This window comes from Felis catus, chromosome B3 (assembly GCF_018350175.1).
Source record: "Felis catus isolate Fca126 chromosome B3, F.catus_Fca126_mat1.0, whole genome shotgun sequence".
Taxonomy (NCBI): domain Eukaryota; kingdom Metazoa; phylum Chordata; class Mammalia; order Carnivora; family Felidae; genus Felis; species Felis catus.
This window is the reverse complement of record NC_058373.1, coordinates 145,844,720-145,867,413: the sequence shown is the minus strand read 5'-3', so window position 1 is coordinate 145,867,413 and position 22,694 is coordinate 145,844,720. Positions and strand designations below refer to the sequence as shown.

Here is a 22,694-nt window from a genome sequence, read left to right as displayed (position 1 = left end):
CCACCCGCCAGACGAGCCTGCCAGGGACGGGGAGGCCGCCCGCTGTCCGGCCCACCTGCCTGGGGGCTGCGGGGAGAACGGGGTCCCCGGCAGGGGGGCGGGGGTGTGCCCCTCAGCAGACGGGGTCCTGGTGGCCCGGGAGAGCCCCACGATGAACTCGGGTTAGTCCCGGCCGTCACCCGGACCTCCTGTCCAGCCTCCCTGATGTTCTCTGGATGCGACAGCAAGAGCACCCACAACAGAGGCACCAAAAATGGGAGGTACCACATCGAACTAGGAAACGATACACAGAATGAAGAGGCAGCCTACGGAATGAGAGAAGATGTTCGCACACCCTGTCTCCGACAAGGGCTTGGTGCCCCAAAGACATAAATATACAGCTCGACGGCGACGACGAAGCGAAAACAATCCGACTAAAACGGGCAAAAGCTTCCCTGTTTTCAAAGAAGACATCGGAATGGCCAGTAAGTCCATGAAAAGGTGCTCAACCTCACTCATCATCAGGAAAATGCAAATCAAAACCACAATGAGATCTTTCTCACCTTATATCCGTTAGAATGGCTGTTGCCAGAAAGGGATAAATGCTGGCCGGGTTGTGGAGAAGCGACGACCCTCGGGCACTCTTCATCGGTGGGAATGCAAACTGTTGCAGCTGCTGGGGAAACCAGTATGAAGAGTCTTCAAACAGTTAACAGGACAGCCGCCTTATGATCCGGCAGTCTCCCTTCTGGGTGCACATCCATAGGAAATGAAGTCACCGTCTCAAAGAGATATCTGACCTTCACTAGCCAAGACATTAACATACAAAACAGATGGATAAAGAAGATGTGAGATCACACACACACACACACACACACACACACACACACTCATGCAGGAATATCATTCAGCCACGAAAAAGGAAATCTTGCTGTTTGAGGCAACGTGGATGCATCTCAAGGGCATTATGTTAAGTTAAACAAGCGAGATGGAAAAAGACAAATATTGTATGTTCTCACTTCTATGTAGAATCTTAAAAAACCGAACTCCTAGAAGCAGAGGGTAGGCAGTGGGGGGTGGGGGAAATGGGGAGAGGTGGATACAAAGGATACAACTTCCTGTTATGGGGCGCCCGGATGGCTCGGTCAGTGAAGCATCCGACTCTCGGTTTCAGCTCAGGTGGTGATCTCTCCGTTTCGTGAGTTCAAGCCCCGAGTTGCACTCTGCACGGACGGTGTGGAGCCTGCTTGGGATTCTCTCTCTCTCTGTCTCTCTCTCTCTGCCCCACCCCCACTTGCGCTGTCTCTGTCTCTCTCAAAATAAATAAATAAACTTAAAAAAAAAAAAACTTCCCCGGTTCTAAGATGGTTAGTGTCCAGGGATCTCACGTACAGCACGGTGTTTGGCGTTAACAATACCGTGTTGTATGTTCGACGCTGCTGTGGACGTGGCATCTCCATGACAACAACGAAACGGTAATTACGTGAGTGAGGCGAAGGGTGTGTTAACCGACCTCCCTGTGGCGAGGAGTTCTCAGAATATATGCAGCGATCCTGCCCAGCGCCCAGGTTAAACCCGCACAGTGGTACGTGTTGCTGACTATCTCAACAACCCCGGGGAGGACGAAGCAAACGCCTCCTCCGGCCCACCCGGCCGAGCTCAGGCTCTTTCCCAAAGGAAGCTGTTCCACATCACAGTGGACCTGACCCTATTCGTGTGACCACTTGCCTGTTGGTCTCCTAGTTCTCTGTTTTCAGGTGCTTTTTCCCGCCTCTATGAGCCAGGCCACGAGCGGAAACAGCCCTTAACACACGAGGTTGGCGATTCTCTGGAAGCAAAGCCCAAGGCTGTGCTAGGGGCTGAGCCCTCGTCACGTTCGCACGGTGACGCTCTGACCCTCAGGACAGCCCAGACCCCAACTGTATTGGGAGACGGAGTCTTTCAAGGGGCGATTATGTTAAATATGGGCATTAAGGTGGATCCTAATCCAACACGACTGGTGTCCTTATAAGAGGAAGAAATCTGGACACAGACCTCGTGAAGACAGGGGGAGCAGGTGCCGTCCACACGCCCAGGACAGGGGCCTCGGGAGGACCCAGCCGTGCCCACGCCTGGACCTCGGGCTCCCAGCCTCCAGGACTCACAAGTAGATGCGGTTCGGGGCCCTGGGCCGGTCCCGTGTGGGGCAGCGGGGCGGACGGGTGCGGCCGGGGACGTGGGGGCTGAGGCCACACGCAGGAGTTCCTTGAGCCCGCGTCCCTGGATTCCTTTCCCACCAACAGTGCAGGAGTGACCGGCATATTTAGAATTTCTTTTAGGTGCCTCCTGCGTTGCAAGGACTCCTCGCCCCTGCCTGGGCCGCTCGCGGTCTCCCAGACTTCCTGGCAGCGTCTTTAGTTTACTTTATTTTACATCGGAGTCTCTAAGACATCTTGAATTTGTTTTCGATTAAGATGCGGGGCGGCCTCCCTTTTATGTGCTGCTGGGTGCAGCTGGCTGTCCTGGCCCCACGCGTGACAAGGTGCTTCCTCTTGTGCCGGAACGAGGGCCCTGGTCTCGCGTTCCCGTCTGGCCTCTCATGAGGCTGGGGCCGTGCTGTGGTGCCTCCTCTCCTACACCGGTGCTGGCCGGCTGCGCACACTGGGGCTCTTGTCTACTCCTGAGTCAGCTGGCTTGCGCTGCCATTGCCCCCTAGACGGGGGGGGGGGGGGGGGGTGCTGAAAGTCTGGGATCAGGTGCCCGCACGGCTGGCTTTTGGTGAGGAAGCCCCGCTCCCGGCTGGCGGGCATCTTCTGCTGGGTCCTCAGATGGCGGACAGGGAGAGCCTTTCTTACAAGGGCACTGACGCCATCACGGGGCCTCGTCTAAAATCCCCTCCGAAAGGCCTGACCTCCAAACACCATTACAGGAGGGGTCAGGGCCTCAACATGCGGATGGGGGAGGGGGGAACATTCAGCGCGTGACGCTTATCGTATAAACTTCAAAATAATTTTACCTAAGACAGCAACAAAGCCCTCAGGCCTGCTGGGGATCTAATAAAACTGTATTACGTTGGAACATCAGTCTCCGTAGAATGACACCGTTTATCTCCAGAGTTCTTACCCGGACAGCGGAATGTCTGTTCTGCGTCCTTAAATGAGATGCTACACTCTCCTCACACGGATGGGGGGGGGGGCACTCCAGGTCTTTCAGGCAGAAGGCGTGTAATGCTGGGGACTGGGGGAGGGGAGACACCGCGGGGAGGGCAGGGCGGTGGAGGGAGTGCCAGATGGGCACGGCCACCCCAGGGCTGGACCGCAGGGACGGGAGAAGAGTGGCAGCTCTTCCCTTCCGCCCTCACCCCTGCGCTGCTCCTGGCTTCCCCACTATGGAGAAGAGGCTGTTTTCCTTCTCCATTTCTAGATGCTTCTTGTCTGAAAAGAGAGGACATCTGATCTCACGTGATGATGTGAGATCCTCTGGTTCTCACATTTTCCCGTTAATTCTCCTTTTCGAAATAGAGCGTCTGCAGGGACGCCTGGCTGGCTCAGTTGGTTGAGCGTCCGACTCTTGGTATCGGCTCAGGTCATGATCTCCCGGTCTGTGAGTTCAAGTCCCGAGTCGGGCTCTGCACTGACAGCGGGAAGCTTGCTTGGGATTCTCCCTCTCTCTCTGCCCCTGCTGGCGCTCACTTTCTGAAATAAAAAAATTATTATTTTTTATTATTTAAAAAAATTAAAGATGTAATTTCAGATCATGTAAATCTCCCATGTAATGTGTTCAAGGCAATGTGTTGGTGTATCCACAAGGCTGCGTGGCAGCCTCACGTCCTAATTCCGGCGATCTCCGTCTCCCACGACTACTTGGCACCCTTGATTATAAATGCCATCCCACAACATGTAACTGTTCTTACTGGCTTCTCTCGCTTAAAATAATCTTTTCAAGGTTCATCCTCGCACACATCCTCCTAGCATTAATCGGCACATCATTCCTTGTTCATTGCCAGGTAATATTCCATCATGCAGACATAACGCGCGCCATTTATCGTCAGTGGCTGCCACTTGCGGCTCCTGTGAGTAATGCTGCCGGGAACACTCATTTGTAAGGATCGCGTACGTGAGTTTCATTTCTCCCAGGTGTATACACTTCAACGCAGAACTGGATCCTATGGCAAATCTGTCTGCCATTTTGAGAAACTTCCAGAATGGCTTGCAAAACAGCTGCATCACGTTATAGTCCTGCTAGCAAATTATGAGAGTTCCAGTCTCTCCACCCCTCACCAGCACTCGCTATTATGTCTTTTTATTCTAGCCGGCTGCTGAGCGTGGCTCCTGCCGTGGCTTTGCCGTGCCGTTCCCTGGGGAGCGATGATGGTGAGTAACGCCTCTCATGCTTATTGGCCATTCGTATGTCTTCTCTGAAGACACGTCTGTTCAATCCTTCGCCTATTTTAAAATCGGGCCATTGGCATTTCATTATTGAGTTGTAAGAATTTTATGTAAAAAGGATACAAGTCTCTTATCAGATAAATGATTTGCAAACATGTTCTCCAAGTGTGTGGGCTGTACGTCCACTTTCTTGGTGGTATAATCTGTGGCCGGAAGTTTAAAACGTTGGCAAAATCCAGTTTGCTTCTTTTTCCTGTGTCACTTGTGGTTTTGGTGTCACAGCCTAGAAATCACTGCCTGACACAAGGTCATGAACATTTACCCTTTAGTTTCCTTCTAAGAATTTTATATTTATAGTTTATCTCTTACGTGTTGGTCTATGACCCATTGTGAGTTTCCATTCTGTCGGAGTGTGAGTTAGGGGGTCTGGCTTGGTTCTTTCGCAAGTGGACAGATGGCCGTTCCAACACCATTTGTTGAAAAGACCACTCTACTTACTTGTGCTGGAAATACAGTGATTGAAATTTGTTGAAACCTTGTTGACTATGAAAGTGAAGATGAGCTTCTGGATCCTCAGTCCGACTCCCTTGGTCACACAGCTGCTCTCACACCAGGGCCACACTGTTTTTATTCCTTTGCCTGTTTTAAAATCATAAAGTATGAGTCTTCCAACCTTATTCTTCTTTGAAACTCTTCTGCTTCTGATAGTCTGGGTCCCTTGCATTTGCATATCAAATTTAGGATTTTGAGTCTGTCGATTTCGTAAAGAAGCCAGGTGGGATTTTTGATAGGAATTATGCTGAATCTGTAGATCAATTTGGGGAATATTACCATCTTACCAATATTAATTATTTGGATCCATGAACGTGGAATATATTTTTATTTGTTTTGTCTTCAATTTCTTTCAACAATGTAGTTTTCAGTGAGCTAATCTTACACTTCTTTTGTTAAATTTGTACCTAAATATTTTATTTTTTATGCTATTGTCAACGGAACTGTTAATTTTATTTTTGGATTTTTTTTTTGCTAGTGTGTAGATATACAATTGATTTTTGTGTAATTAATCTTATATTCTGAAAACCTACCAAACTGGTTTGTTAGCTATAGTAGTATTTTGTGGATTCCTCGTGACTTTTGATACACGTAATACCGTCGTCTGCAAATAAAGATCGTTTTGATTCTTTTATAATCTGAATGCCTTTTATTTCATTTTCTGCCCAGTTGTCCTAGGTAGAACTTCCGGTACAATGTTGGTAGAAGAGGCAACAGCACAGATCCTGGTCTCCTTTCTGTTCTGAGGAGGAAAGATTTTCAGTCTTCTGCCGCTAAGTGTGAAGTGAGCTTGAGGGGTTTGTGGATACTTTTTATCAGGTTGAGGAAGTTCCTCTGTTCCTAGTTTTTTGAGTGTTTTTTTTATCACAAACGAGTGTTGGATTTGGTCAAACACCTTTTCTGTATCTATTGAGATGATCATGTGGTTTTTGCCCTTGATTCTCTTAATGTTAATTGATTTTTGTACGGTAAGTTGACCTTGTGTTCGAGGGATAAATCCCTCTTGGTCGTGGTGTGTAATCCTTGTTATATGTTGCCGGATTCAGTTTGCTATTATTTTGTTGAGGATTTTCTCGTTTGTATTGACAAGAGAATTCACTGGGGATATTGGTCTGTAAATTATTTTCTTGTGATGTCTTTATGAGGTTTTTGTTGAAGGGCAATACTGGTTTCATAAAATAAGTTGGAAGTGTTCTCCCCTCTTCTGTTTTTTGGAAGACTTTGTGAAGGATTCATATTCCATTTGATAGAATTCACCAGTGAACCTACTGAACCTGGGTTTTTCCTTTGTGAGAAGTTTTTGATTTCTAATCCAATCTCTGATTACGAGTCTATTAAGGTTTCTCCTTTATCTTGCATTAGTTTGGGTAGTTTTTCTCTTCCTAGGTTTTTCTTGTTTCATCTGAGTTATCTAGTTTGTTGGAACACAGCTGTTTATAGTATTTCTTTATAATCCCTTTTATTTCTGTAAGACCAGTAATGATGGCCCCCTTTTCGTTCCTGATTTTAATAGTTGGAGTCTTGTCCCCTTTCCTCTTGGTCAGCATATCTAAAGATTTGTCTCTTTGGTTTTTTTCAAAGAACCAAACTGTGTTCAATAGAACAAAACTTTTGGTTTTGTTGACTTCCTCTATTGTTTTGTAGTCTCTATTTCATTTGTTTCTGCCCTAGTCTTTATTATTTCCTTCTTTTTGCTTGCTTTGGGCTCAGTTTACTCTGCTTTTCGAGTTTCTTAAGGTAAAAGGGTAGGTTATTGATTTGAGATCTTATTTTTTAAATTACTATTATTTTTGTTTTAGAGAGAGCACGAGTCGGGGAGAAGGGTAGAGGGAGAGTGAGAATCTCAAGCAGACTCCACACTTAGCGCAGAGCCCAATGCGGGCTTGATCCCATGACCCTGGGATCATGGCCTGCCTGAGCTGAAATCAAGAGTCAGGTGCTCAACTGACGGAGCCACCCAGGCGCCCTGAGATCTTATTTTTGAATATAGATGTTTACAGCTGTAAAGTCCCCTCTGAGCATCCTCATTTACTTTAGTTGCCCCTCATGAGTTTTGATATCTTATGTTTTCATTTTTACCCATCTAAGTGTATTTTCTAATATCCCTTGAGGTTTCTTCTTTGACTCACTGGATATTTAAGAGTATATTGGTTAATTTCCACCTATTTGTGAATTTCCAGATTTCCTTTTATTATTGATTCCTAGCTTCATTGTGGTAGGAGAAAATATTTTGTATCATTTAAATCCTTTTAAATGTATTTATGTGTGGCTTATAGTCTAACATAGGATCTATCCCCAAGTATGTTGTATGCATACTTGAGAAGATGTATTCTACTGCTGTGCGGGGTCCTCTACACATGTCTCTTAGGTCTGGTTACTTTAGAGTGTTGTTCAAGTCCTCTATTTCCTTATTGATATTCTGCCTGCTTGTTCTTTCCATTACTGAAAGTGACTTCTTCAGTTATTAGGGTTTCATTGACTCTTTCTCCCTTCAATTCTGTCAGCTTCACTTTATGTATTTTTAGAGTCTGTTGCTAGTTGCACATATGTTTAAAAAGAAGTATGTTCATATTTCTCCCATGAATTGGCCCCTTTATTGCTGTGAAATGGTCCTCCTCGTGCCGAGTAACATTTTTTGTGTTTTTCAGTTGATTTTTGTCGGATCATAGTGCAGTCACTCTGGCACTTTTATCCAGTTTCATCCTTTCTTTTGACCTGTTTGTATCTTGGAATCGAAAATGTGTTTCTTGTAGACCCACATGGTTGGATTATGGGTTTTTTTCCCCCAGGCGATCGGACAATCTCTGCCTTTTGATTGGAGTGTTTGACCCATTCACATTTAGAGTTATTGTTGATCTAATTAGATTTACACCTGCCATTTTGCTTTTGTTTCCTATTTCTTAATGTCATTTTCACTCCTCTACTCTTGTGTGACTGCTGTACTTTGTATAAAGTAGTTGCTTTCGGGGCGCCTGGGTGGCTCAGTCGGTTAATCGTCCGACTTCAGCTCAGGTCATGATCTCGCAGTCCGTGAGTTAGAGCCCCGCATTGGGCTCTGTGCTGACAGCTCAGAGCCTGGAGCCTGCTTCGGATTCTGTGTCTCCCCTTCTCTCTGCCCCTCCCCTGCTCATGCTCTGTCTCTCTCTGTCTCAAAAATAAATAAAAACATTAAAAAAATTTTTAAAGTAGATGCTTTCTAGTGCAACATGAAGAATCACGCATTTCTTTAACAATTTATGTAACAATAGGGGCGCCTGGGTGGCTCAGTCGGTTAATCGTCTGACTTCGGCTCAGGTCATGATCTCACGGTCCGTGAGTTCGAGCCCCGCGTCGGGCTCTGTGCTGACCGCTCAGAGCCTGGAGCCTGTTTCAGATTCTGTGTCTCCCTCTCTCTCTGCCCCTCCCCTGTTCATGCTCTGTCTCTCTCTGTCTCAAAAATAAATCAACGTTAAAAATTTTTTTTTTAAATTAAAAAAAACAATTTATGTAACAATAAAATTACCTATTTGAGTTATTTTTCGTGGTCTCTCTAGGGCTTACGGTGTCTATTTTTTTAACTTCTCGGAATCGAGTTCAGACTCATGCTGACTTAGTTCCAGCAAAATACAGAAACTTTGCTCTTGTTCTGCTCGGTTCACTCCCTCTTTCTGTGCTATTATTATATACCTTGCACCCACATATGTTACAAACTGAACAACACGTCGTTAAAATTGTTGGTTTATTTTACCATGTCTTCTAAAGAGGCTGAGACGAGAATGGAGAGCAAGTATATATTTGTGGAGCTTCTTATTTTAACCTTATTTACCTTTTTTTTATTGTCTTCATTTCTTCCTGTGGACTCGAATTCACATCTCACATCACCTCTTACAATGTGGCTTTGCCCCAGCACTCTCATTCTGTTATTATCAGCCGTATCACACAGCTATCCGTGATACAGGCCCCCAAGTACAACATACTGTTTCATGAATTTGCTTTTAAAGTAAGTCAGGAAAGAAGAAGAAATATGCAATTATAGTCTTTCATAATTACCTACGTAATTACCTCTACTGACATTTTTATTTGTACGGATTTGAATTACTATCTTGTGCTACTTTCTTTCAGGCTGAAGAGCTTTTTTTAGTATTTCTTGTGAGGCAGATTTGCTAGCAACTAATTATCTCGGTTTTTATTTAGGAAAACCTCTATCTCACCCTCATATTTTAAAAATAGCATTGCTGGATATAAGACTTTTGGTTGGCAGACTTTTCCTTTCAACATGAACTACTTCATCCCATTGCTGTCTGGTCGCCAATGTTTCTAAGCCAGCTGTTCATTTCATTGGGGTTCTTTTGTACGTGAGGAGTTGATGATTTTCTCCTGCAGTCTTTAAGATTTTGCCTTTGTCTTCCATTTTTTGGTTTTCATGTGCTTTGGCCCCCTCTGTGTATCTCCTCCTTGGAATATTGAGTTCCTTGGATGAGGAGTTTGTATTTTTCATCAGATTTGGGAAACTTTCAGCCATTACTTTTTCTAGTGTTTTCCCTAGTCCTATCTGGTGCTCCCATACAACGTGTGCTTAGTGGTATTCCACATTTCACTGAGGCTCTGCTCACGTCTCTTCATTTTATTCCTCTCTGTTCTTCACACGGCATAATCTCTATTGATCTCGCATTAAGTTTGCGGATTCTTTCTTCTGCCAGCTGCACTATGCCGTTAACCTCTCCGGTGAATTTTTCACTTTACTTATTGTACTTTTCCACTCCAGAATTTCCAGTGACGTCCCAGTCACCATAAGCACACCTGACGGCTAGAGCTTGGTTTCTAAGACCATTCTCCAGCAAAAGGAACCAGAGATTCTTGGCGGGACAGCTGATTCCAGGGCTGGGTCAGCGATCACACAAGAGGCGCCCGGAACATCTTGTGGTTCCAGAAAGTAAAGAAGGAGTTAAAACCCCCGCAAGGATGGAATTATGTCAAAGGGACACAGGAGCCAACTTGAAAGGGCTCCTGACGGCCAAAGCTGGAACAATCTGAGCATTAAAAGAAACTAGTAGGGCTGCCTGGGTGGCTCAGTCGGTGGAGTGTCCGACTCTTAATTTTGGCTCCGGTCGTGATCCCAGGGTTATGGGATGGAGCCCCGTGTTGGGGTCTGAGCTGAGTGTGGAGCCTGCTTAAGATTCTCTCTCTCCCCTTCTGCCCCTACCCTACTTGCTCCCTCTCTAAAATAAAATTAGAAAAACAAAACAAAACAAAAGAAAGTAGTCGAAGATTATAGCCCAAGGCATAAAAACACCTGAGTCCGTGCTGGTCTAAGTAAGTGGGGGGAAGGGGCAAACGTCCCAGGTAGAAGAATTCCAGGGAACTACGTAAGCACTCCACCCTCCCCGCCCCTCGAGGGGGCTGCTCGTGGGGACTTTCCGCCGAGAGGTAAAGGAGGACAAGCAGGCAGAAGAGTCAAAATTCCGAGTGGAGCCTCGGAGGGGCCTGACAGCATGGCGTCAGCTGGATCCTCGCGGTCAGGACCACAGCGGGAAGTCAAGGTGGTCACGTGTGCCCTCCTTATCACAGAATGAAAGTGGCTCTTGGCCCAGATCCCTTGGTCGCTCGATCGTTAGGAAAACATCAAGCACGTTCAGATTTCAGCCGCGAGCTGTTCTATAAACGTATCTCTAATTTTCCCCACGCTTGGGCTCCAAGTCCTTTATCTGCCACGATTTCCGCCTCCTAGTTTTTGCTCTTTGCTCGTGTTTTTTGCGCTTCAGCTTCCAGGCCGTTGCTTTGGGTCTAAGCAGTGCCCACAACGTCCTTCAGTCTCTGTGCCGAAATGATCCGCTCTTTTGGACTCCAGCAGCACACAGGTCACTGCACGCGGATCTCCTCATGCTCTCATTGTCTCCGTCTTAGTCGACGCGTCCTCTGTCGCCCGGCAGCCCCGTATGTTCCCGTGGTTCTGGCTGGCCTTCTCTGTCTCGGGGTCGCCCCTCCCCTGCCCGCGCTTGGGCCATTTCCTTTCTTGGCCCTGGGAGCCCAGATGCGACGGCTGGATTGCCCACAAACAGCAGCTCTGCCAGAGAGGGGAGGGACCCCGTGGGCAGCGGTGTCGAGACGGGCATGGCACCTCTTGTCGCCCAGTCTCTTCCTGTCGTCCTGTGCCACCGGGAGCCAGCATCCACTTCAGGGGAGGCGGGTAGACAGACGTGAGGGAGACGGAGTGGAGGGGACAACGCCCTGCTTCCAGAATCCCCCTCCCACCGTTAACCTGGGGAGTCGCACCGCACCCTCTCACACCCCCGAAGTCTCTGTCCTTGAGATCAAAAGATCGTGGGGCCCGAGGCCCAGGCCACCCGTTGCGGGCTTTGCAAGGAAGAGGCACCTGAGGTTCCATCAAGGACAACATGCTCTAGGCAGCAGTCAGTTAATGTTTTGCGAGTCACAAATTCTGTAACAAAGTGTCATGAAGGGATGGCTTTTCTGTCGAGTAGCAGCGACCTGTCAGGGACCACTGGAGCAGAGTAATGAGACGCGCAGGGACGCTTGGAGCCACCTCCTGCGACACGGTCCGAACGCCTCTACGGCAGGTCCTCAGTGTCACAGAGGGGCAGGCACAGGCTTGGGGAATGACCATCAATCACAATATTGCCGTGTTTTTTCACAGAATTGATTCATTTGCTGTCTCCGTCCTTTCTTCCTTTATCAACTCCCCCTTAGCCTGTGATCGGTACGTGGGTCAGACGTCCTCCTGTGGCCTTGGCCGCAAACCTCATGCCGCCACGCCCAAGTCTCTTTAATGAACTGCGGACCCGTGAGTGCATCTGACCAGCTCTCCACTGGCACAGCCGGGCACCGCAAAGTAAGTGGTGGGAATTCAACTCACCTCCTCGGCCCTGGACCACACCTCTTCCTCGTGGGAGGTGGGTGAGTGGCACCAAGCAGAGAAAAAGGACAGAATGTGGGAGGCCGGGTCACAACCCCGCCCCGCCCCAGATGCTGTGCTTCGCCCGCCCACTGTGTACTGTTGTCTGGGAAACCTGAGCCCATTTAGGGAGGGGGAGGGGGAGGGGGAGGGGGATGCAGCGTCCTAGAGAAAGCAGAAACAGCTGCTCCCAGGGGGAGAGCCCCGAGCTGCCGGGCTGAGGTAGGAGCGCAGGTGGAGAAGCCAGAAGGACCCCTGGGTGCGTGGACTCTGAGCTCATCAGGAACAGGGCTGCTTACTCGGGAGGACAGATTTCCGCCAACCTTTTGCTCTGAACAGAAATAAGTCCTCTTCTTCCCTGGAACAGTTAGTAGCATGATCTCCACATGGGAGGGTCTTGGGCAGTAATTACTTGGATAATGGGTCCGCTCTCCTCCTAGAGTCTGTTTGGTGAGCCATCTGGGCAGGGGACAAGGCAGGGCAACCGGAGTCACAGGGTTTTGGGGGTGCCGGCCAGCGGGCAGCAGGGGTGGGTGTGCACGGCCATCCTGACCGGTCACCCACCGGGAGTGAGGCAGGAGGGAATCACTACGACCGAGTAGGTGTTGTTCCAGGAAATCCCTCGTGATTTCCAGGAAATCACCTCGCTGGCAGATCTTAGGGGAGAAGTTATGTCCCCTCAGAGGATGAGACTGAATTTAACTCTATCTCCCTTCATAGTGGACGCAGAGACGTAAGGGTCACCTTACCTGTTAAAGGGCAACTCCTACAAGCCACAGCGGACCTCTGGCTTCCCCGGAAACTCCAGGTGCGATCTCTGCGGAGTGTCGGGCCAAGGGCATGACTGCTCTCACGGCAATGGCCATCTGGCCAAAAGAGACGGGTAAGAACTGGAAAGGAGACACAGACTCATTTATGGAGACAACATAACCTTCCACATAGAGCAATTGCCCAATATAAAAACCCACAGCACCGCTACCCGATGGCCGACGCTAATTGGAAAATGCAATGGAAAAAACCCATACCTCTCACGGTAGCGATAGAACTCTAAGTACTTAGCAGTAAATAAAGCTGTGCGGCATCTCAAATGGGAAAATATTAAAATTTTATTGGAGGATGCAGATGAAGGTTTCACTATTGCAGACATAGACCATGAGCAGGAAGACTCGGTTTTAAGTGTTCATTTTCCCTGTAAAAAACCCTATAAACTAAATACAGTTTCATTTAAAATCCTAACAGTGTCCTTTGGGGCACCTGATCACGCGGATGGCTGCTTCCCATGGATATTGAAGGACCAAGAATAGTCCAGACGAGGCTGAAGCCAGAGCAGAAAGGAGAGAGACTCCTTCCGTCCAAAAGCGACCGTCCGTGTGGAGCTATGATAGATGTGAGAGTCCTACATGCGACAGGTAGGACTTTGCAGCATTTGGGAGAAATGGCTTTATGGCATCGAGAGTCCAGAACAAATTCTTAAGCGAGACATGAGATTGTCAACCATAAAACTGAAGCCTGATGCATTTGGCTATCTCATAATTAGTAGCTTCTGTACAACAGAAGACACCATAAACAAAGTGAAAAGTCGAACAACAAGCCACAGATCAAGAGGCAGTATTTTCTATAAACATAACATATAAATGATCACTGTCCAGCATATATAAAGAGCTTATGGTAATCAACAAGACAATGCAAAGAAAGGACCAACCAAAAAACAGGCCATGAAAAAGGCACCCTTTCCCTAGGAATCAGGAAAATGCAAGTTTAAGCAACGATTTTATAATCCTCGCGTTAACAGAGACTAAGGAGGGAGCGGTAGCAGTGCTGACCCACAGTAGGTAAGCTCTCAGGCAGCCCGAGGTGGGGGGATTCTGGCCCCACCGTTTGAAAAGCAACCTGTCTGCTGGTGAAGCTGGACCCGGCGGGCCCCTCCACCCCGGGACCCCCTCCCTCCCGGACCCTGGAAACACTGTCGCGTTTTGCAGGAGAAGTGGGAGCCGTGGCGGGGACCAGGTGGGGACAGGCTCTCTGTGAGGCCCGTTCACCCAGCAGTTGTTAAAACAGGGCCGGCAAGCGCGCACAGACCTGGGCCAGCAGGGGGGCGGCGGCGCGGGCCGTGGAGGGCGATGGGTTTTTGCGAAACTGTGAAGTCCCTGCCGAAACGACACGGAGGAGAGAGGGAAGGAGGGGATGTGACGGAGGCTGACACCTGCTAGTCTGGGCGCGGGCACGCAGCATCCTGCGTGATTTGTTCTGAACGTGCAGGCTACCCCATAAAGAACGTTCAGGGGACAAAGAACACAGATCCCGAAGGGAAAAAAAGCTAAGGAGAAAGGGGAGAAGACAAAAGGCCTTGTGGCAGCTCGGACGTGAGCCACCCGCCGAGCGGAGGTGACAGAGAAAGGGACCAACCCTGTGGACCTGGCAGCCGGCAACAGCCTCAAGGACATTCATTCAGTCAGCAAATAATAGTTGAACCCCTGCGAGAGCCAGGCCCCGGGGACTGGGAGGGGTCCCTCCCGCCCCGAGCCAGGGGGGCGGCCCACAAGCAGACGGCAAGTCCAGGGCTGGGTTGCCGAGGGGCCATGGCGGGCTGGTGTGTGCGGCGTCCCAGGGCACCTAGGAGTGGCTGCGCCCCATCTGGGTCCGGGGTCCAGCACGGCCCGCGTTCAGAGGCTGGGGAGGGGCACGACCATGAACGCCGGGGGCAGCAGCCGAGGCGTGCGGGGGAAGGGGCGCCCCGTGGCCTGGGGATGGCGAGGCGGCCAGGGTGTGGGGTCGGAGGCTGGGTCCTCCCAGCTGAGACGGGGCCGGGGGATCTCGGCGCCTGCGGACGGACAGCCGATCTCCGCCTCACTGGGTTGGCAGGGCGACCCCGTGGTTCGCAGGCAGGAGGACGGGGTGGAGGGGTGGAGGAGGAAGAGGGCAGAAAGCTCAGCCTGTTCGGGGAAGGAGGCTGCAAGGCGGAGGGAGGAAGGGGTCTGTGGGGCCTCAGCACCTCCCCTCCGGGAGGAAGGGAGGGAGGGAAGGTGGGGAGGAGGGGGGACAATGAACAGAGCAGAAAACTCTCCCCGCAGGGGTGTGTCCGAGCGGGGTCAGGGAAGCAGAGGTGCCCCAGGCCCGCAGGCGTGTAGACTGGGAGCCAGTCCGGAGTCTCCCTGGGGGCAGGAAGGCGTCTGCCCGTGGCATCCCTTCTGGAAGGTCTAGGAGCCAGTACACTTCCAGGCTTGGCAGCTGCCGGCAGAATTCAGCTCAGTTCCAGGCATTTTTGGCCTTGCTGGCAGCCAGGTGAAGACGGCTCTCAGCTTCCAGAAGCTTCCCACAGCCCTTGGCCCATGGCTGCCTTGCTCCGTCCTCACAGCCAACAAGGGCCGGTGGAGTCCTCACACGCAGGCTCTCCTGCCCCTTCCTGTGCCGAATCTGACACCAGCCGGGAAAGGCTGTCCACTCTACGGGCGCGTGTGATTCGACTGTGCCGACCAGACAGTGCCCGATGATCCCCCAAGAGGCCCAGCTCAGTCCCTCCTGCAGGGTCCCCGTCACCTTGCGGGCTGGCCTATTCACACGCTCCGTGGACGGGGTGTTTGCACCTTCCCGTGGGTGCGAGTGCGCGTCAGGACAGAGAGGCAAGCGTGCCTCAGCGGCCGCGGGCGACGCACATCTGAGCAGATGTCGTGAACAAGCTCCTTGAGGATAAGGTCCCGAACCCGGGGACAGGGTGGGAAGGCCTCCCGGCAGGCACCGCTGCTCCTTCCACGCCGAAAGCCAGCGGCCGTGGGGCCAGGTCCCGGACGCCCGCAGGGCGAGCTTGGCTGCAGCGCACCGGGCGGGCCGGGGGAGCAGTCAGGCCTCGGGGTGGACAATGCGTTAGTTTCCCCACTTGTCACGGCAGGAAGTTAAAGGCCCAGCCGCTCAGTGGGGACAGGATGTGTGGTGACGCTGCACGTTTTCAGTGCCCTGGTAAAGACGGGGTCACCTCCTTGTCCTGGGGTCACCTTCAGTGCCCTGGTAAAGACGGGGTCAGGCTGTTTGCGCACCTGCTGGGGTCGCTGGCTGCCCGTGGATCCAGGCGGCCTGAGAGCTCAGGGCTGCGGCGGGCGCTGGTTCCGGGCCCGTGTCACAGAGCTGGGCCCGGTCCCCCGGATCCGCCCCCAAAGGCCTGTCACTCCCTGGCCAGGCGGCTCCCGGTCCCCTCCTGCCTGCAGCGACTTCTTCCCTGGGGTCCCAGCGGGCGCCTAAGATCACCGGGACTGGTTTTCCACATCGGGCCCAACAAAGCCTGTGGTGCTGTCGACGGTCTGGGGACTGCCGTGACCCGTCTCAGGACACAGGACGCTGGTGCCTCCTCCCGACATTGGGTGTGGCTTCCAGACCTCCCCTCGGGCCAGGCTCCCCATCCCTGCGTGCTGGCCGGCCGGCCGGACGCCGGGCTGGAGGGAACTTGCTGGAGGCAGACGGCTCTTACCGTGCACGTGCTCACCCCCCTGAAGTCCCACTGTGCTGGTTACACTGCGTCTCAGGGGCCCGGAGCGTGTGCAGTGTGGCCTCCAAAGTCCAGGCTGCTGCTCTTCCAGAAACATCCCGCGTGCGCCGTATCAGGCCTTGTTAAAGAAAACCCGCCAGCACACGGTGGGTGTCTGTAATTTTCAGTCCCCATTGATGCTGTTGACCCCAGGGTCCCCGAGGGCAAGGGGCAGGAAGGACTGTGTCCCCCTGGCCTGCCTGCCTGTCCTCACCACCGGCCCAGCGTCCGGTTTCAATCCACTTCCAACTCGATCCAATTCAGTTCGGTTCCGATGCGACTTCCGTCCCTTTCCAGTCTGCTTTCAGCTCAGTGTGACTCAATTTCTGTTTAATCCACTTCCTGTGATCGGGCGCCGGGCCGGGAGCCAGGAACGGGGACACGGGGAGGGTCTCGCCCAGAGGGCGGCCCAGGGGTGGCAGGGAGAGGGTGGAGGCCACGTGACCCTGTGCCCACCGGAGGGGCACCGACCGTGAGGCACCGCAGAGCACAGGTGCCTGTGGGCAAAGGCGTGTCTAGGCTGCCAGGGACACGACCGGGCACGTGCAACCACATCCTTCGCTGCCGTCCTCTGCAGAGACCCCGACGTGTTTTCGGGCATTGCGAGCTTCTAGGAAGGGGCAGAGGTAGAGGTTTCTAGAAGCAGTGCACCAGCTCCAGACGAGCACTATCGCAGAGAGCAGATCCCTGACGGCACTGAGGGCCGCCGGGTCTCTTCCCACGCCGGCCGCCGGTGGAGGTGGAGGGAGGGAGGAGGCCGGGCTCTGATGGTGCGGCTCTGGGGCCCTTGCTGAGCTGGACCCGGATCCCCACGTGAGCGCCTTGCTTGGCGGCCGATCTGCTTCCCGCTCTCAGGCCAAACCAAGACGGAACTCCTGAGCCCGACGGCGTGCCAGGGACGGAACGCTCGTATGGACAGAAATCGGTGTCTGGGCCACTCCTGGGGCCGGGCGTCCCGGAGCGCCGGGTGCCGGCCAGAGGCGCCGTCCCGCCAACCCGCATGTCTCCAGGACGCGGCGGCCAGTCCTTCCCGGGGCGGCTCGAAGCACGACGGGCGGAGAAACAAATTCTCACCTTCCCTCGCCCGGCAGATGACTGATTTCCAGACGGCTCTGCAGAACGGCCCCGAAGTTGAAGCCCAGACTCCGAGCGGGAGCAAGTTGCACGGGAAGTCTGAGGACACAGACCCAATTCATCATTATTTACGAACCAACACGGAGGGGTTTATTACTCTGATTACTCACTAATCATTCCCCATAAATGCGGGAACCGGCAAAACCCCACAGAATCAATAAAGTGGTAAGTTCCCCGTCTAAATCACGGCACCTAGTATTCTTGAGTAAACCTTTCGGTAATTTACAAAGGCTGTTGAATTTTATAGTAAGTGTTTTTCAAACCAAGCTGGATTCTAAACAATAATGACTTTTTAATGTGGCTCTGTGATTACATTGTCATAGTGACATACGGGGGTCTTTGACTGCATCCGAAATGAGCCTGGTGTGAATTACTCGCAGGCACAGACCAGCGCGGCCCCAGGTAAAGCAATCTTCATAAATTACCCTCCAATCCGGGCGGCCTGGCAGGCGAGGCCTGATGCCAATGTTGGCAACTTAAATTTCAACAGACAATTTGTAAACACGCTCCTCCCTTTGTTCCGGAGCAGTGGCCTTGGCCCTGCGGTTCTGAATGCCGGAGGCCCCTCCTGGGTCAGCCCGCCAGGCGCTGGCTGTGACCTTGCGTTCACCGCTCTGGGGCCCGCGGCGCCCGTGGCTGCTTGCGTGGAACAGCGGGAAAGGCAGCCAACGCCGTGTCGAGCGCTCGAGGCCCACGTGGCGAGTGGCCTCCCTCCGGGGCGTCGCGGACGACCACCCACCGTGGGGAGGGCTCTGCTGCTCGGCGCTGCTGGACGGCACGGAGGGAGGCTGGAGCCCTCTGCGGTTTAGTGACTCCAGCCCCTGCCGGGAAGGGCTCAGAGGCCCCGCTGCCCCCAACTGGAGGCCCGCCCACCGTGTTTCCGAGCTGCCCAGTCACCGGCTCGGGTGCTGCGGTGGGCCAGGGCCTGTGCTTGACACGGAGCGGGACCCAGACACGGACGGGGCACAGTGAGAACGTGGGCTTCTCTCCAAGAGTGTGGGATGTGGGCAGGGGCCGAGGCAGGCCACGTGATGGCCACGCTTTGGGGACGCAGGTGCTCCTGAATCCAAGGGCCCCGGGCAGGGTGGCGGGGCCTGAGAGACCAGGGCGAGGGGCCGGGGCGCCGCACGAAGGGGCTGGAGCTGAGTCCCTCCCTGGTCCCTGAGCCTCTCAGCCCTCCGGCCGGGGAGGCCCCCACACCACCCCCACAGCCCGGGCTCTGGCTCAGTGCCGGGGTGGGACTCCCGTGGTGCTGCCCTCTCCCTGGGAAGCCTCCGGTCGGGGTCTGCTACCACCCGGGCCGTCCTCTCCGTCTTCCCGGACCCCCCTCCGGGACGGACGCCGGCTCATCTGTGGATGCAGAGCCCAGCTGTGTCCGGGGAGATTTTGCCAAACGATTGCGCGGCTTCTAGAGCTATCGGAGATGGCCGTTCCGGAAGCTTCGGAAGCATCAGATTCTTCGGGAGAATGGAAGGACACCCTCCCCCAACTGTCATGCCCTCCTGTCGTGACAGGGAGCGCCCCCATCACACGTGTGTCCCCGGGCCCCTAGGCACTACACCATATCAGAGGGGCGAAGGGGCGGAGGCTCCTGACAGCAGTGAGATATTTGTGCGTTAAAAGGCCCAGGTTTAAAAATTTTTTTTTTTAACATTTATTTATTTTTGAGACAGAGAGAGACAGAGCATGAACGGGGGAGGGGCAGAGAGAGAGGGAGACACAAAATCGGAAGCAGGCTCCAGGCCCTGAGCCATCAGCACAGAGCCCGATGCGGGGCTCGAACTCACAGACTGTGAGATCATGACCTGAGCCGAAGTCAGATGCTCAACCGACTGAGCCACCCAGGCGCCCCAAAAGGCCCAGGTTTTAAAAAGTCGGTCGTACCCACTGGGTTATCTCTTACAATTTTATGTAAAGCACGGTTTCACAGCTAGCCGTGCTAATTCTGAAACTGTACCTGGCTGGATGTCCCGGGACTCGGCGGCTCTGGCCTCCCGGGGTCCTTGAGGCCCTGCTCCTTCGGGGGGCTCCGTGGGGCCGTCTGCCTCCCAGAGTGGAGGCCTGCACCCCGAGTCAGTGGCCGTTCCCAACAGAAGCGGGATGTGGCTGCGGTGCTCTGGATGGGGACCCTGAGGGGTGAGCTGGAGGGGCCGGTCTGAGGGCCCAGGTGGGACCCAGGGTACCGGCCGTGGGCACCGGGACCTCCTCTGCAGCCTCAAATGCCCAGGAAGACAGCCGGGTCTAGCTGTGATCCCGTTGGCTGGGGATCCGAGGTCCCCAGGACAGCTGCCGTCAGTGAGCCCTCCTGGGGTTGGCTCCCGCACCTGCCACAGACGATGGGGGGTCTGCCAGCAGCAGACACAGCCCCCGAGAGGGCATTGTCATTACCCCCGATTTACGGGCAGGCCGGCGGGCCGAGCGAGGGAGGGACCGCCACCCGGGCCCGGCGCTGTGAGGGGCAGGGGCTGGCTAGGAGCTCACCGCTTCTTGGGCCAAAGCTTACTGTCCTCCCGTACAGCTGGGGGGGGGGGGGCAGGGGCGGAGCACCCAGGGGCCGGGAACACACGAGAAGCTTGCGGTGGTCCCGCACCGCCCACGGGCCGGCTCTGCTGCGAGCACGAGGCAGCCCCGCCTTTGGCCCCACAGGCCCCCCACACCGTGTCCCCGCCTGGGCCGGCACCGGCCCCTGGGGGCACCCGGTGAGCCAGGCCCTCGGCTTCGCAGACTTGCTGGGAAAATCCAACAGGTTAACGGGTCGCGGACGGCTGGGCCCAGGGTCGGGACGGCTAGTAAGTTCGTCCTCAGTATTTCACAGAAGCGCTCGTTTGCAGTCACGGGCCGCTTTCCAGAGGAAAAAGACGCTTCGGAGAAGCAGCCGAACCCTGTTAACGTCTCTGCTTTAAGAAACATAAGGAAGAAGTCAGGAGCCGCATCGCCTTCCGTCAAGACACCTGCGGGACCCGATTTAATTTCTGCTGCCGTGGACGACGGAGCCGGGAATTCTCACGGGAGGCCTTTCGAAGGAGGAGGTGCTAAGTACATCACGTCCAAAATTAACACGGCCTTCCAATCTACGCGCCAATTCAAAACCCGATTTAACAGCCTGCTCTTACCGAAGTCAATTGGCGAGCATTCCATTATAAACACAGATGAAATCCCCCCCCATCTACCAGATAAATAATTTTCTCCCCACACCTAAGCGGCACGCATTAACTTAACGGGTAATGATCTAAATTATGTATTAAACTCAATTACTTTTTATTACCGCTTTCCAATTAGGGTGCCCTGATTGACTCGCCCGCACGGTGCCTTCTCGTGGGATGGACCCTGTCTCCCGGCCCCGGTTCCGGCCGTGCTCGCGCCGCTCGGCCCTGGCTAATTGAGTGTCTGCCCTCCATCCAGCCGGTGGCCGAGGCGCGGCTCCGGATGCTGAATTACCAGCTAAATTACCCATCTGCCGGAGTTCCTCTCGGCAAACTCTTCTAACACGGGACTCTCTCCCGGCCTCCCGCACGGAGCGCCCCCCCCCACCCCCAGGGACGATGCACCCCCAGGGCGGGCTCCGGGGACCGGTGGGCCCTTCCACGGTCGGGCACCGTGAGGCTACCGTGACAAACACCCCGACTTCCCAGAGTTAACGGACGGCCGCCGGGTCCTCCGGCAACCAGCCTCCCTCGTCACAACCTCCCCTCCTTAGTGAAAACATTCCTTTGAAGAACCCAGACTCCTCTGACAATGGTCACCTGTGTTCTTATCCTCGACTGTACTGTCTGGGTCCTGGGGCAGGGAGCCCGAGCTCAGGTGCGGGCAGGTTCAGAAACAGGCGCAGGCCTCCCGGTTCGTAGGCCGAGTCCTCTGCTGCATTCTCCTCGGGGGAAGGTGTGGGGAGCTCTTGGGGGGCTCTCATAAGGGCCCGAAGCCCTCACAAGGGGCGGCGCAGCTGGGGTGAGCCACCTCGGAGCGGCCCCTCCCTTCGCCGCCCCCCCCAACCAAGGGCAAAGTGGCAGGCTGGAGGGGGGCCCAGAACCCACCCCCCCAGGGAGGCTTCCCGGATGGAGACGGAGGGCTGGGAACCACAACACTACTGGCCTCCGGGGCCTCGACCGTCCACCCGGCCTCTCCGAGCAGTCCTGAGGGGGCCCGTGTGGCTGGATGGGGGCTGCCCACGGGCACGCCGTGGGGTGGGGTGGGGGTGACCGGGCCTCGCCTCACCAGTCAGGGAGCAGAGAAGAGCCTCCGGGCAGGCCCCTCGGAGAACCCTCTGGAAAGCTAGCAGCTAACAAGTGGGCATCCGTGTGCCATCCATCCGCTACCCCAGAGTGAGCCCCCGCCAGCCCAGCCCCTGAAGGCGGGCAGACGAGAGACAAGCTGCAGACGCGGAGCCAGGGAAGAGGTTTCAACCGCCAGGTCTGACCCTCGACCCTGCAGGGACGCCGTGCCCACATTCCAAGTGGCCGAACGTCCTGGCCCCGGGTGAGGGTGGCGTCCAGAGAGCGTGGGGCGCCAGCCGGCTCTGTGGTCACCTGGGGGGCTATCGAAGAAACGCCTCCTGTCTGCGCTCATGGCCCAGCAGCATCCTGGAGCCGGCAGTGAGCGGGAGGGCGGCCCCGGCTGGCCCGCACCTAAGACCCCCCAGAACCCCACAGGGTCGGAGGGCCCTCTCACCTTCCAGCACAGGGAAAATCCAGTGAGACTCAGAGGGCCCTCTGGGGCGGAGCCGGGATGGGACCTCTTGTGTATGACAGGCTCACACCCGACCCTCGACGTCTGCAGCCGCTGTCAGGGGCCCGGGAGAGGTCCGTGCAGCAGGGTCCTGGTGGAGGGGAGAAGCCCGTGCAGTCCTGGGTGGGTCACACTGGGACCACAGGGACGTCCAGGGTCACGTCCAGAGGTGCAGCTGGACACTAGAGGACCGTGAAATCCAACCCTGGCAGAGATGGGAGGGTGTGTGAGTGAGCACGGGTGTGTGTGCTCACGTCTGTGTGTACGTGTGAGCGTGTGCGTGCTGGGAGCCTCACCAGCAGGGTCCTCAGGCTCGTCGCAACCCCCAGTCTGGGACACCTGCTCGCCTGGCACAGGTCGGTGGGAAGGATCGTGGCTTTTAGCACCAGCTGGAGGCCTCTGGGCCCCGTCTCCCCCTTCACCCCTGAGGGCCTCAGTCAGGTGACGTGACCTCTCCAAGCCTGGCCACCTCCACTTCCCCTCCACTGCTGTCCCACCACAGGGTCCCCCTGGCGGTCCCTCCGGCCACACC

The 22,694-nt window shown here is 54.3% G+C and overlaps 3 long non-coding RNA genes across 4 annotated transcripts; 2 read left to right on the top strand and 1 right to left on the bottom strand.

Moving 5' to 3' along the window:
* Positions 1 to 1,272: 1,272 nt before the first annotated feature.
* On the bottom strand, positions 1,273 to 18,854 carry LOC109501055. 2 transcript variants are annotated; one of them, XR_006600038.1, is made up of 5 exons: positions 18,180 to 18,854; positions 17,381 to 17,479; positions 12,540 to 12,680; positions 2,124 to 3,653; positions 1,273 to 1,807 (listed from the first exon to the last, which is right to left on the bottom strand). It is a non-coding gene; the product is annotated as an uncharacterized LOC109501055 (long non-coding RNA). The 2 variants fall into 2 exon arrangements; XR_006600037.1 differs by having other exon boundaries at positions 1,273 to 3,653; positions 18,180 to 18,845.
* On the top strand, positions 11,238 to 13,797 carry LOC123386217. The gene is made up of 3 exons (XR_006600039.1): positions 11,238 to 11,788; positions 12,511 to 12,673; positions 13,030 to 13,797. It is a non-coding gene; the product is annotated as an uncharacterized LOC123386217 (long non-coding RNA).
* A 66-nt stretch (positions 18,855 to 18,920) lies between the features above and the next one.
* LOC123386218 lies at positions 18,921 to 20,700 on the top strand. The gene is made up of 2 exons (XR_006600040.1): positions 18,921 to 19,051; positions 20,272 to 20,700. It is a non-coding gene; the product is annotated as an uncharacterized LOC123386218 (long non-coding RNA).
* Positions 20,701 to 22,694: the final 1,994 nt, after the last annotated feature.